This window comes from Acanthopagrus latus, chromosome 2 (genome assembly GCF_904848185.1).
Source record: "Acanthopagrus latus isolate v.2019 chromosome 2, fAcaLat1.1, whole genome shotgun sequence".
Taxonomy (NCBI): domain Eukaryota; kingdom Metazoa; phylum Chordata; class Actinopteri; order Spariformes; family Sparidae; genus Acanthopagrus; species Acanthopagrus latus.
Genome location: NC_051040.1, coordinates 3172014 through 3184386, shown reverse-complemented (window position 1 = coordinate 3184386; position 12373 = coordinate 3172014). Strand labels below are relative to the sequence as shown.

The following is a 12373-nucleotide window of genomic DNA, read 5'->3' as shown; positions in this document are numbered from 1 at the left end:
GTTTGGTTAATTCTACTTCCGTCACCACGCCCCTCTCCTCCTCAACAAGTGCTGACATGCTCCCCGACATGACAGGATGCTGCTGTTTCCCTTTCTACCCCCCACTCACCTCTCACACACACACACACACACACACACACACACACACACACACACACACACACACACACACTTCATTTCTCTCTTATTTTTTATTGTATCAAACCTAAGACTTCCTGCAGCACTAAAAAACATTGTTTTTATCAACTGTGTGTCTGTACATTAGCAGATGAACTCCTCACATCCTGTACTTCCCCTCCTCTCACACTCTAAAATCTTATCTCCCATCTCAGGACAAACAACACTTCCTCATCAACATCACACCCCCCCATCCACCTCTGGCGGCTTCCCCCCCAGTTTCCTTCTCAGCTTGACACATGTGCAGCAGCTGTAAACAAACACAATGTGCTCCTGTGTGGAGAGTAGCTGAGTCAGCCTTTAGTGTGAGGCATTTCTGTTTATTGTGACACACTAGTGTAAGTGAACTGAGGGTGTCGAAACTATTAGAACCTGAAATCAACTCTGACAGTTGTGATTCAGAGAGATAAACCTCTGATGGGTCAGCGGTCATCTGTGTGACGTCAGGGCGTAAACAACCCTGTGGAGGTTTAGGATTCCTGGGATTTCCATGAAGAAGAGTGGCTAATGTCCTCTGGTGCTTAACTTCAGTCCAGTGGTTTATTTATTATGTCTTGAAGATTAGATGTTGAAGTATATAGATTTATAAAATGACAGATTTTTAACCTTTTCATCCCTTTAGATTATTCGGTAAATCCAAAGGTTTCCAGTTGATGCATGAAGAAGCTATAAGATGGCTATAAGTGACATGTAACTACGACTCTGGATCGTAGCCTTGTACAAACACTACTTACTCTTGGCCATGGGTGCGAAAACCTTTTCCTTTGGAGGAATAACACTCAGAGTTAACACCAGTTAACACTGGTCAAATGTTTATTGTATTGTTAAGATGCAAGAACATCTGAATCTGAACTTTATCGAGGGTCAACTTTGGCGATTCGATGGTGATTAGATTAAACATTTTATGTGTTTTACATGGGCTGCAAATAGTGATGAACATAATTATCATTTTGAGTCACTGTTTTTCATTGTGGTTCTCTGTCATTGTTACAGTCGCTTGTGTTGGCTGCTAGTCTGTTTTATTGTTTTTGTTTATGTCGTATTATTTCATTGAACTGACACAAAAAATAAATGAAGGATGCTGATTTGCCTGTTGTGTATTTTGATCGTGAGTAGATCATATTCAGTGATTTACATCATTTCTAAAGGAGGTTAATGTATACATTAAGGAGTTAAAATTCATCATTAAGGTGTTCACAAATATGATGCTTTAAAATAAGTCTATAAACACATCAAATTTTAATCTAGTCCAGTGAAGACGTGTTGTAGCTGCACAGATGTTGGAGCTGTCCAACAGATTGTCTTGCATTATTAAGTAGTTGGAAAAAAAAACAAACAATTTTAATGAGAAAGCTTCTGACATCAGATTTACAATGAATATTCAACATTCTCTTACCTCCCTTTTATATACGCGTGCATCAGTTATAAAGATTCCAACTTTGCAGATATTAATGAGAACATATGGCTCAATCTGCCCTTCAAAATAAAATGTTTCTGTCATATTTTTCATTGCTTTTGATCTTGTTACCTGGTGAATATTGTGTTGAAGGTTTTTTTCTCCGTAGATGTCATCATGTCATCAAAAAAAAAAACGATTAGCATTGCAGATTTGATTCCACTTTCAGAGAAAAACCAAACAGATCGGTGTGTTTATCAGCTTCCCTCTGAAGTGACGGCATCAGCAGCACGAGCAGAGATCCTTTGAAATGCAAACTGACTCTCTGAATTTGCAGATTCAATAGAAATCCTTTTGATGGCATTCAGGATTAATTTCCTAAACCAAAACATTAGAGACTATAATCTGGGATTAGTGAATGTTTTGTTAACACTGGAATCCATTTATGATAAATCGTTTAATCCCAATATGAGGACAGTCGTCAAACACATATGGATTTATTGGGTAGTTCACAGGCACATTTTAAAAGACATCTGTTTGTGCTTGTGTGCGTCTCTTTTTACTCATATTTGCCTTCAATCTCACCTCACTTGTAGGCTGCAACATTCACACTTATTACAGTGATTATTCATGAGAGAAACCTGCAGTAAAGTCACAACAGCAGCCTAATTGTTCAGGCTTTTACACCCTATAGCGTGGAAACCCTGCATATCATTAGCATCCCAAATGACTTCAGACACCCCCGCCATCTCGACCCCTGACCCTCAGATCATTGTCTCCTGAACAGACCCCTCAGCTGCAGGGCATGAGACTGTGGAGGCTGAGCCGAGCTGCAGGGTCGGAGGCTGTTCAATCGGCTGGAAATGGCAGCTTGTCTCAGGACCCCCTCCTCCCAACCTCCTCCCCCTGCAGCAGATTGGTGCACACCCCTTTGTTTGGGCAGGACGGGGGCGGGTCTCCTCTCAGGTACATGCCCGGGCGAACATCCTCTGCCAGCCTTCAAACAGACAGACAGACTCTGCATGACATTTGGTCAACAGTTTTCTTATATTGATGAGATTATGACGGCTAATGAAGGTTCAAATCTAGTCAGAGTGCTTTTGTTCTCCCGTTGCAGCTGTTTTATTGTGAAACCAATGCACGTTACTTTTAGATGACTAGCTGTCAAAAGGTTCGGAGAACTTTTTACTCCATTCAAGAGGCAAAACCTGCACACAAGTCAAAACAAAACCTCCATTTCAAAAATCAACCTTCAGCTTTGGTTGAAAATTCTGATGATCGCTGCAGAAATATATTCTTCCAGAATATAATCGTGATGTAATATTTTTTGTTTTCTTCTCAATATCATCAAATAATTTTTGCAAATCCCAGTTTAACCACCTGTCTCTTCATTCAGCATGCATCTTCAGCATGTATTTTCCAGTTTTCTACGAATATAACTACTGTGAAGTTTTATTATCACCTTCTAGTGATAATAATAAATATTAAAGACAAATGTATTAGAGAATTAATAAGTTGCCATTATCTCCTCCTCCCTTGTTGATGGAAACTTGGATTAACTTTGCAGTGTAATTTTTTTAACGCTGTCGACAGGCGGTCAAGCTCAGCACTCTCTTCAGACGGGGTTAGTTTTAAACTGCCAAACTGAATATCATTATTACAGCAGGCAAACTCTTCGCAGCCTTGTGTTCTCGTGTTTATCTGAACACATGAACTGTTCTGGATCTCTGATTGTTCTTACTATGCAGATTCATGCAGCAGGAGAACAAGTGTCGTCTAAACGGTCAGACACACATCAGCATAACACTCAAAACACCTGCTGATGCCACGACTGATGCCACCTGTGCTGATGTCACCTGCCAGGTTTTCAGTTCCATCAACATTGTTTTCTGCCTGTCCTGCAGAGTGTTTGTGTGTGTGTGTGTGTGTGTGTGTGTGTGTGTGTGTGTGTGTGTGTGTGTGTGTTGGAGGAGTTACACACACTGTAACATGAGTTCAGCCATGCAACTAGAGAGACATGACGGCACCAGATAAGGTGAACACACAGCTCTGAGCCTGTTTCACCTGCATCTCTCACACAAACAGACAAACACACACACACACACACACACACACACACACACACACACACACACACACACACACACACACACACACACACACACACACACACACTCCATGCTTCGACAGGTCACAGCTGTGAATGTAAATGAGATCTGCTGCCTTGTGTCTCATTTACTCTTAACCAGGTCGCTCCTCTCGTCTCTCTGCCCTTCAGTCAAGTTCATAATTCCCTCCAGTGTATGAAATATTCAAATTTAGAATATCCATCATCAAATGTCTCCCAAAGCCCCTCTTCATGTTCTGTGTTAAAGCACCTTTCGAACCACCTGGACGATCACTGACCTGGTTTATTGTCACTGTTTTGTACACAAAGCTGACCTCTGACCTCTGACCTCTGACCTGACACCGACTCTACGTGTCCCATGGTTTAACCGATCATACATGTGTCTATGAACTCTCTTCACACTCTGCTCATGTGATTTTAACAGAAGAACCACAAGAGTTGTGTAATTAAAATCCAGAGTTGTGAGGAAATGACTTACACACTGAAGCTTTCTCACTGCTAAATGTGTAATGTTTGTTATGATTGAGAGATTCTGATCATATGTCGTACTTTCGTTTTTATTGTCATTGCATCAAAACTTAAAGTATGTCAGAGCTTGGATGTGTTTGATTTTATGATCTTGTTTTAAACAAACTGTATTTCCTGGCGAACATGTTGTGGCTGCTCTCTGTTACTTAATCCTTCTAGTTTTCGGATCATGCCTGCACCTCCATCACTCTCACATGAAAGCCTTGTGACCGGTGTCCGACTTTAAATGCAGAGTTGTATAACCTCCTCTGTGGTTTGTGGAAAAACTTTTAAAAAAAACCTTCAGGCTGCTGGAACCTTCTCAAAACTAATAAAAGAAACTGAAACATGTGTGGTTGTTAGATTTAAAACTGGGTCAATTTGTTTTTCTTAGTTCCTTAAAAGTTGACATTTCAGGGATGAGACCTTCTCGCCCACTGACGGTGGAAATCAGAGGGTGGTGCTTGCTGACATGGATCCTCACACACATTTCAGTCATGTGACAGCAGCTCCTACAGGTGCACAGCACATGGATGTGATCAGTGTGGTGTGTTTTTAATCCCAGCAGTGTATTTATTCTACCGTATATTAGCGTAACTATACCTCTCGCCCGATCTTCTTCTTCAGATCTCCCAGACTTCAGCCTCACACTCGGCCTCTTTCCTTTTCTTTCCTCTCTCACCACAGTTGGATCTGGTAGCAGGTGGAAGACATGGACATGATGAGAACCTCTGACAGGGAGGAGAAATCCCCGTCAAGCGTGTGTGTGTGTGTGTTATTTGTCCTGTCGTAACCACAACAGAAGGCCTCAGCGTGTGTCCCCACAACTGAAAGGCGAGCCAGTGTTTGGGTCGTTACGATGACATCATTCGGTTCACCTTCACCTCCTCCACACACCGACCCTCTGCCTCCACCCGGGGGGTTGGAGACCTCTGAGCAGACGGGTCAGACGGGAGCAAAATTCAACTCAAAGTACAACCGCATTGTTTTAAGTCCTCTAAGGTCTATTTTCAGTTGTTTTTACATCCGATTTTAGTCATTTTGTGTGAGCTGTTATTAATTTAAATTCCTGTCAGTAGCTTCAAACCTATTTTTAGTTATTCTGCATCTCACTATTCGTTAAATTCTCTTCGTAGTCGTTTCATCTCTTCTAACTTCTTATTGCAGCCATCTCACATTTCTTTTAAACCGTTTTGCGTCTCTTCTTGTGAGTTTCCTCTTGTCCTCTTTGTTTGTTGGCAGGTTTGTTGGTTGTTTGGTTTGACAGCAGGAGTACACAAAAACTAATGAAAGGATTTTTATGGCAGCTTGGATTGAAGATGGGTCTCTGCCCAGAATAGAAAAGATAACTTTTGGTGTGGGTCCAGATAAAGTGTATCTCTTTCTCCAATGTTGTGAGACAGGATGTTATTTCACCACTTTCGTTATTTTCTCAGGGAGTAATGCAGGATCCTGACGACATTTAGATGGCTGGTACATACGAGGAAGAACACTTTGATCCAGATCCTGGTAAAAAATCCTGGTGTAGTGGATTTAATTATGTTGTATTTAAAATTGAATAGGCTTGATTGAATTATGTGAGTGTCATTCTGTGTTTGACATCTTTTTATGTGTTCTCTGTCTTGTTTTTAGTCAGTTAACTGCTCATTTTGGGATTGTTTGTTGTCAGTATTACTTTGCTGCTCTGAGAGCTGTGAGAGTGAATCAGATCTAATCTAAACCGTGAGCTGAAACTCACCTCAAAGCTCTGCAAAGTTGAGCAGATTCAGTCCATAATTCTCTGCAGGTTTATTGTTACGACTATGAGCAACAACGTATTTCAATACATTGATATGACAATATAAGTAGCAGCCATTTTAAAGAACAAGAGATCAATTAACAGGTTGCATTGCATGTGCAGGTGGCTTCATTTCTGGTTGCATTTCCTGCATCTGTACTTGTGGCTCTATGAGGCTTCACTCTGGAACAGTGATGCTCTGGACAAGTGAAAGATGGATCTGATGATTGTGTGGGATGAAAAGTCAGAGGATCACCACAGATACTGACTGATTTATTGACTTTAATCTCAGCTTTAGTCACCCATCCGTCTTTCCTTCCTATTAACTTTGAACACTAATCTTAATACACACTCAGCTGCCTGTTTGGTTCCATTATATTTCTTCTATCTTATTGTTTAATTCTTTGTGTTTTAAATTATTTCAACTCTGCCTTAATCTTCCATTTCTCTGGTGTCCTCATTTGTTTATCATCCTCTCCTCTCTTTTCTCACCTGCATTTCATGAAGCAGCTCCCGCTGCTGTTGTGATAATTATCTGCTAAAGAGACGCCACGTGAAGCAGGAGAGGTGGAGGGCGAACCTGTCTCTGTCTTCAGGTGACCTGGCAGCAGGCATGAAGCTACCTGTTGTCAAGTAAAGGTAAAGCAATCTGAGCCTGAAGCTCACTGCTGCCTTATCAGATGTACGCTGAAATGTTAGCAGGGTGCTGATGGGACGATAAAGATGCTTTGTGTCGGGTGTTAGCAACTAGAGATAAAACAGCCAACAGCAAACAACTCTACACTTTATCTCGTCTTAAGGTCAATCCGCATGATCGGAAAAAAAAAGAAAAGACTTATTTATGGGTCATTAACATTGTGGCTGCTAAGCTTTAAAGATGTGTTGTTAAAATTTGTGCAGGAACATTTTTAAATTAGGTTACATAAAGTCTGAGGGATGAATATGCACATGTACTGTCTTTGTGAGCGCAGGCTACGAATCACAAGCAGGAATTTCAACCCTGTTTTATGCCTGAGTTGACGAGCCAATCAACACGTTGCCATATTGCTCACGGACAAACTAATCATGAAAGAAGAGGATGTTGAGATGAAAAAGATATTAATTCAGAAAATAAACCCACTGTTGTGATGAAGAAATGTTAGCTGTCCGTGAGGAGGGAGAGAAGATTCTGAGGAGTAACACCATTACCTCATCCATTTCAGCTCAAACAGAGTTGGACAGATGGACCTGGTGTGTGTGTGTGTGTGTGTGTGTGTGTGTGTGTGTGCCCTGCTCCATCTCTGACAGCCCACCAAATCCCTGTTATGATAAGTCGAGTCAACACAGTGTGGAGGAATGTGCATCTGCAGCACATCATGTCTGTTCAGAGAGACGGTGTGAACATTTCAGTCGTTTCGATGGAGATCACAGGTATCTGCTTCTGTTCTACTGATGTGATATCAGTAAAATCAGTACTCTTGGGAGCTGTATATGATATTTGAGTGGTCTGAATTCAGCACGGACCAGACGGTGAGCTCATATTAAAGAAAAGTTGGCCGCACAATAAGCTGCCATGATTTTATTTTAATCTACTTCCTGTACCAGGTCAGGAAGTTCCATCTGCTTCAGCAGCTGCTCATGCAGTTCTACTCTGTTCTCCGTTCATCCGTCTCTGTCGGGTTTGGATTGGTCACCAATTAGGACAGAAACAGACCGCACAACTCCACATTGAATGTTAGATAAGTAGGTTTCTGCAAAAACCACAGATGAGTTAAAACTGAACATTTCGTTGTTTCTTTACGTTTGTTTAAATTGGATTTTCTATTTCTCTTGTCTACATGTGGCTTTATAAAAACAGAAATGCTAACACTATAACCTGCTGATTGGGCTGGACTCCATCAAACAGTAATTTTATTATCATAACTTTAAGTATTTTAATCTCTCTCGCTAGTTCTATTAGTTTGTCCATTAAAAACTAGCTTACAAATTCATTACTTTTATGTACTTTTAACAAACAAATATTTCTTAACAAAATATTCATTGACCTAAAGTCACAGAACAAATTGCATTGAAATATGAAACCTTACACTGAACTTATGTGATACAATTAGATGGAAAATCTATGTGATTAAAATACTTTTAACTTTTTATTTAAGGCAAATAATTTTTGTTGCATGCAGTCAGGACCCCAGAGAAAATCACTGGTGCTAACCTGCCCTCCATTCAGGACAGGAAACATCCCATCACACCCTGAACACAACCTGTTCCAGCCTCTCCCCTCCAGGAGGCGCTGCAGAGCTCTGTGAGTTCAACAACCAGGCAAAAGAACAATTAATCGTCACAGGCGTCACTTACATGTTTTTGTTCGCCGCTGTCTTTCATGGAAGCAATTTAGATTTTTTGTCTTGTCTCTAAAATTTGATTTTAGCTTATTTTCCTGTGTCTTAACTTTCTTTAAAGTTTTGTTACATGCTGATCTTTGTACTTGTTTTTAATGTCTTTAAATATAATTCTATGCACCTGTTAAGCACTAAGAGTTGCCTTGTGTCTGAATCGTGCTTTGCAAATAAACTTGCCTTGCTTGCATCACATACTTTTTGCATCCTGGTGTTGTTTAATAAAGAAATTAACTTTTTAACCTTGTAATTATTTATTTGCACTATTTCTATTTTAATTTGAAAACACAAGTTAACTATGAAAGTGTAAAACATCTCTAAATGTCTTGTTTTCATCTTCTTCTGTGTTCCTGTAAAGCTCCCATGATGCTCCTGCTTGAGATTTTAAAGAATTCTTATGTCATCTTTGGATCCTTGTTTTTAGGAAATGGTCACAACAATGATTTTCCTTTGTCTGTTGAGCAGTTATGTATGACACATAAGTGCTTCATACATTTACAAAGGCAGAATAATGACTTGATGGAATAAAATCTGTTTTTTCCCATTATTTCTCAGAGGAAAGTTAGAAAGTTGCCCCTGAATAAGTTCAGCTGTAAACTCTGCCCAGAGACACTCCGTGCAGTCACTGCTGTGTAAACCCCCGAGTGCTGGTTGTTGATATCAACAAGAGAAACCGTCGTCACTTTCCTCTGTCCGTGATCAGAGCCTCAGGGGGTTCTCATGTTATCCCCGGGGAGGCTGCTGTTGTTTGGCTTTCACAACAATGAGCTCATCGCCGAGTTCCCCTCTGTATCAGATCAGGCTCCAGCTGAAAGGGGATCCACAACCCTGCAGCGGGCTGCCATTTCAAACCAGTGTGTAGAGCTCCGAGATAATTACACTATGATTAATCCAGTGTAGGTAGGTTCTGCTGACCTGAATCACAGGCTGACATAATGAATCAATTAATAAATCAGGAGCTCAACAGCATGAATGCTTTAGTCAAAGAGTTTAGAAGGAGCTGATCGGATTAACTGAGACACTCATTTGAAATTTGGCCTCTGGAGAACGTGTGAGCGTGTTGATATAATTTGATATGAATTTAATTGATGAAATATACAGGAATGATTGAGTTATTACATGTTATTGATTGTGGTGGTCTATTCTCCAGACGTTCTGCTTTGGTGAGTCACATAAGCATATCATGAATGTCCTGTTTTCTCACATATTATTCTGTGCAGATATAACATCATAATGTGATGTAACCTGCGACGGCTAGACCTCATGTGACCTTACATGGCAGTAGGTATATCATGCAATACACTATGCAGTGTCATGTGGGATCACACAATGCAATGTCATGTGAGGTCACATAACCCACTGTGATATAACATGTTGTGCTGTAACTAATGACAGGAGCTGGTATGATGCAACATGACATGTCCCTGACCCTGAACCATCACACAGCCTGGTCAGAGGAAGTCAGTTAATTAATGCAACTTTGGATCTTAATATCATTTTTGTGTAATAACAAAACAATAAACAGGAGTTTGCTTTTGGCCCTTGAGAGTAAAAAGTCTGAGCACTCCTTGTCTTGTGTGCAGGACGCAGTGACATCCAGCGGTGTGATTGCAGATACCAACCAGTGAAATACTCCTGATCTCACCCTCAACTACAGTGGCAGATAAAACGGTAAGAAACAGGAGAGTCCCTCTCAAGAGCCCGTGTTTGTTTTGTCCATTCTGGGCTCCTGTAGAAACAAGGCTGACTCTGTGTGCTCCCGCTGTAGATATAAAAGCTCATTCTAAGACAACACAAAGATTCTTCAGCATCTAATTTGACCATACACTCATGAATATCATATTAATGTCCATATCCGCCAAGTGATCCTGCACACGGGACCTTTATAAAGTTCAAATCACTGATTTTAAAATAACTGCAGGTGGTTCTTTCACCACACGTGTTAAATAGGACAATCCCGTGTGACCCAAATGAGCAGAAAAATAAGTCAGGAGACACGTCTGATGTGAACACGAGCACTTCGGCTTCTGTGGTTGTTTTTGCAGCAGCTTGGTGTTGGTTGCATTCTGGGTAATGTTATATAAGTTATGTACAATTGTGGTGTGTTGAATTTCATGATGATTAAATGTATGATCAGAGGAACCCTGAGTCTCCACCACCTTCACTCTGGCAGCAGGTCCGTTCTGTCTGTCTGCCTGTGATATGACGGCACGGCCTCCCGGCTCACGTTGCACGATCCTATCAAGTGATTAACAAATCCTGCGTGGTCATTGCTCAGTGTGTGCTGCCTGACAACAGTGGAGCTGTTTGTTTTGACTGTGTCCACTGAAACTGGACCACAGGATAGTCTGTCATGTGTGTGTGTGTGTGTGTGTGTGTGTGTGTGTGTGTGTGTGTGTGTGTGTGTGTGTGTGTGTGTGTGTGTGTTTGTGTGATAGAGAGAGTTAAAAGGAAAGGTAGGTAGTGTTTTAAAACTACAGTTGCTTCAAATTCAATGCATTTTATTCTGTTCCCTTCAGCTCTGATCAATATTTTACCGCCCACATGACATCATCTTTACTCAAGATCCTGCAAAAAACAAAAGAAAAAAGAAAAAAGAAAAGACCAGCTGATCATAATTAACCGTCTCAGTTGTGTCTGTTGCTACTGTGTGACAATCAGCTTTATGGCACCTCAGTGTTATTCTGTCCAGGCTAATTAAATTCACCTTTGCAAAACAGGTGTGTCATCCGACTGAAAGGTGAGAGAGGTTACTGAAATAGTGACGTGGCTGAGCCCATTATCTTGTGTGTTATAATCCAGTCTCTGTGTCTGTGTGTATTGAAAGGAAGTTACAGCATGTGGAAAAAGGAAATGTCCTGATTTCAAAATTAAGCGATGTATTCAGCTATCATGTGAAGAATAATCAGCAAAATATTTAATAATATCTTTCATATAAGATCAAACTGTTCCCTCAACTTTCAGATACCAAATAGAAAACATGAAAAGCTGCAGCTCACTATATTTAAAACCAATACCAAACATTGAAATTAAAATGCTATGTTCACTTATTGCTCACCTGCCAAGGGAAGTGCAGATCTAACTCTGGTACAATGAATTAAATCCATACACCTTTTTAACAAGGGATATGTTGACCTTTCCAAGTAGCAATAGCTCAGGTGTAATCAATAACATTAACGATGGGAGTCATACATTTTTTTTATTTACAACTATTCTTTTGAAGGTATTTTTGAGGAGTTGGGAAAGAGAATCTAAACTTTCTTACGAAACAGGACCTTAAGTACATTCTTATATCAAAATGTCTTCTGTGAAAACGACCTATTGTAAGAGGTTCCTTACAATAAACCAATTAAATCAAATTCATATGATGTTTTTAAAGTTCCCCTTAGCCTATGTAATTTATGTTTTGCATGTTAAATCTTACTTTACCAAAGTAATTAGTAATAGTAGTGTGAAACAAGTATTCAGACCCGTTACCTTAGCAAATACAGTACTATTACAAAGTGTAAATAATCATGAACAAGTAAAAAGTTGAAGCAAACTCCTACATAACTAGTACCAGAGAGCTAAAGGCACCTTTTCATTTGTAGTCGCTAACAGTACAATTACTCATTACACTGAATTAGCCATATCAAAGTCAATCATATATATCATAAAACTAGATTATAATAACTGATGCATCTATATAATCAGTTTATAAACATTGGTTAACTTTACTGCTGGGGAGGTTAACCTATAATAAAACAGGGAATGATTCCAGCTGAATGTGACTGTGTGATTATGTGTATTTATATAGTTTTTGTGGTAAATTGTACATTTTGTTTAGCGCTGTGTTTACCTTTAAGAGTTTGGGCGGCAGGATTTGGCCTCATCACAGCTCCGTTATCAGGTCACATTCGTTCGCTATCCGCTGGCGCCCTCTCGCGGATGTCTCCGGGACTATTTTTTCTTTTAAAATTTAACTTTAACCTCATTTGGTTTCGATTATCAACGTCGCTTTTTTTTAACCAAAT

At 40.1% G+C, this 12373-nt stretch overlaps 1 long non-coding RNA gene across 1 annotated transcript; it reads right to left on the bottom strand.

Moving 5' to 3' along the window:
• Nucleotides 1–2054: 2054 nt before the first annotated feature.
• Nucleotides 2055–12338, bottom strand: LOC119030825. The gene is made up of 3 exons (XR_005078427.1): nucleotides 12199–12338; nucleotides 4812–4901; nucleotides 2055–2570 (listed from the first exon to the last, which is right to left on the bottom strand). It is a non-coding gene; the product is annotated as an uncharacterized LOC119030825 (long non-coding RNA).
• Nucleotides 12339–12373: the final 35 nt, after the last annotated feature.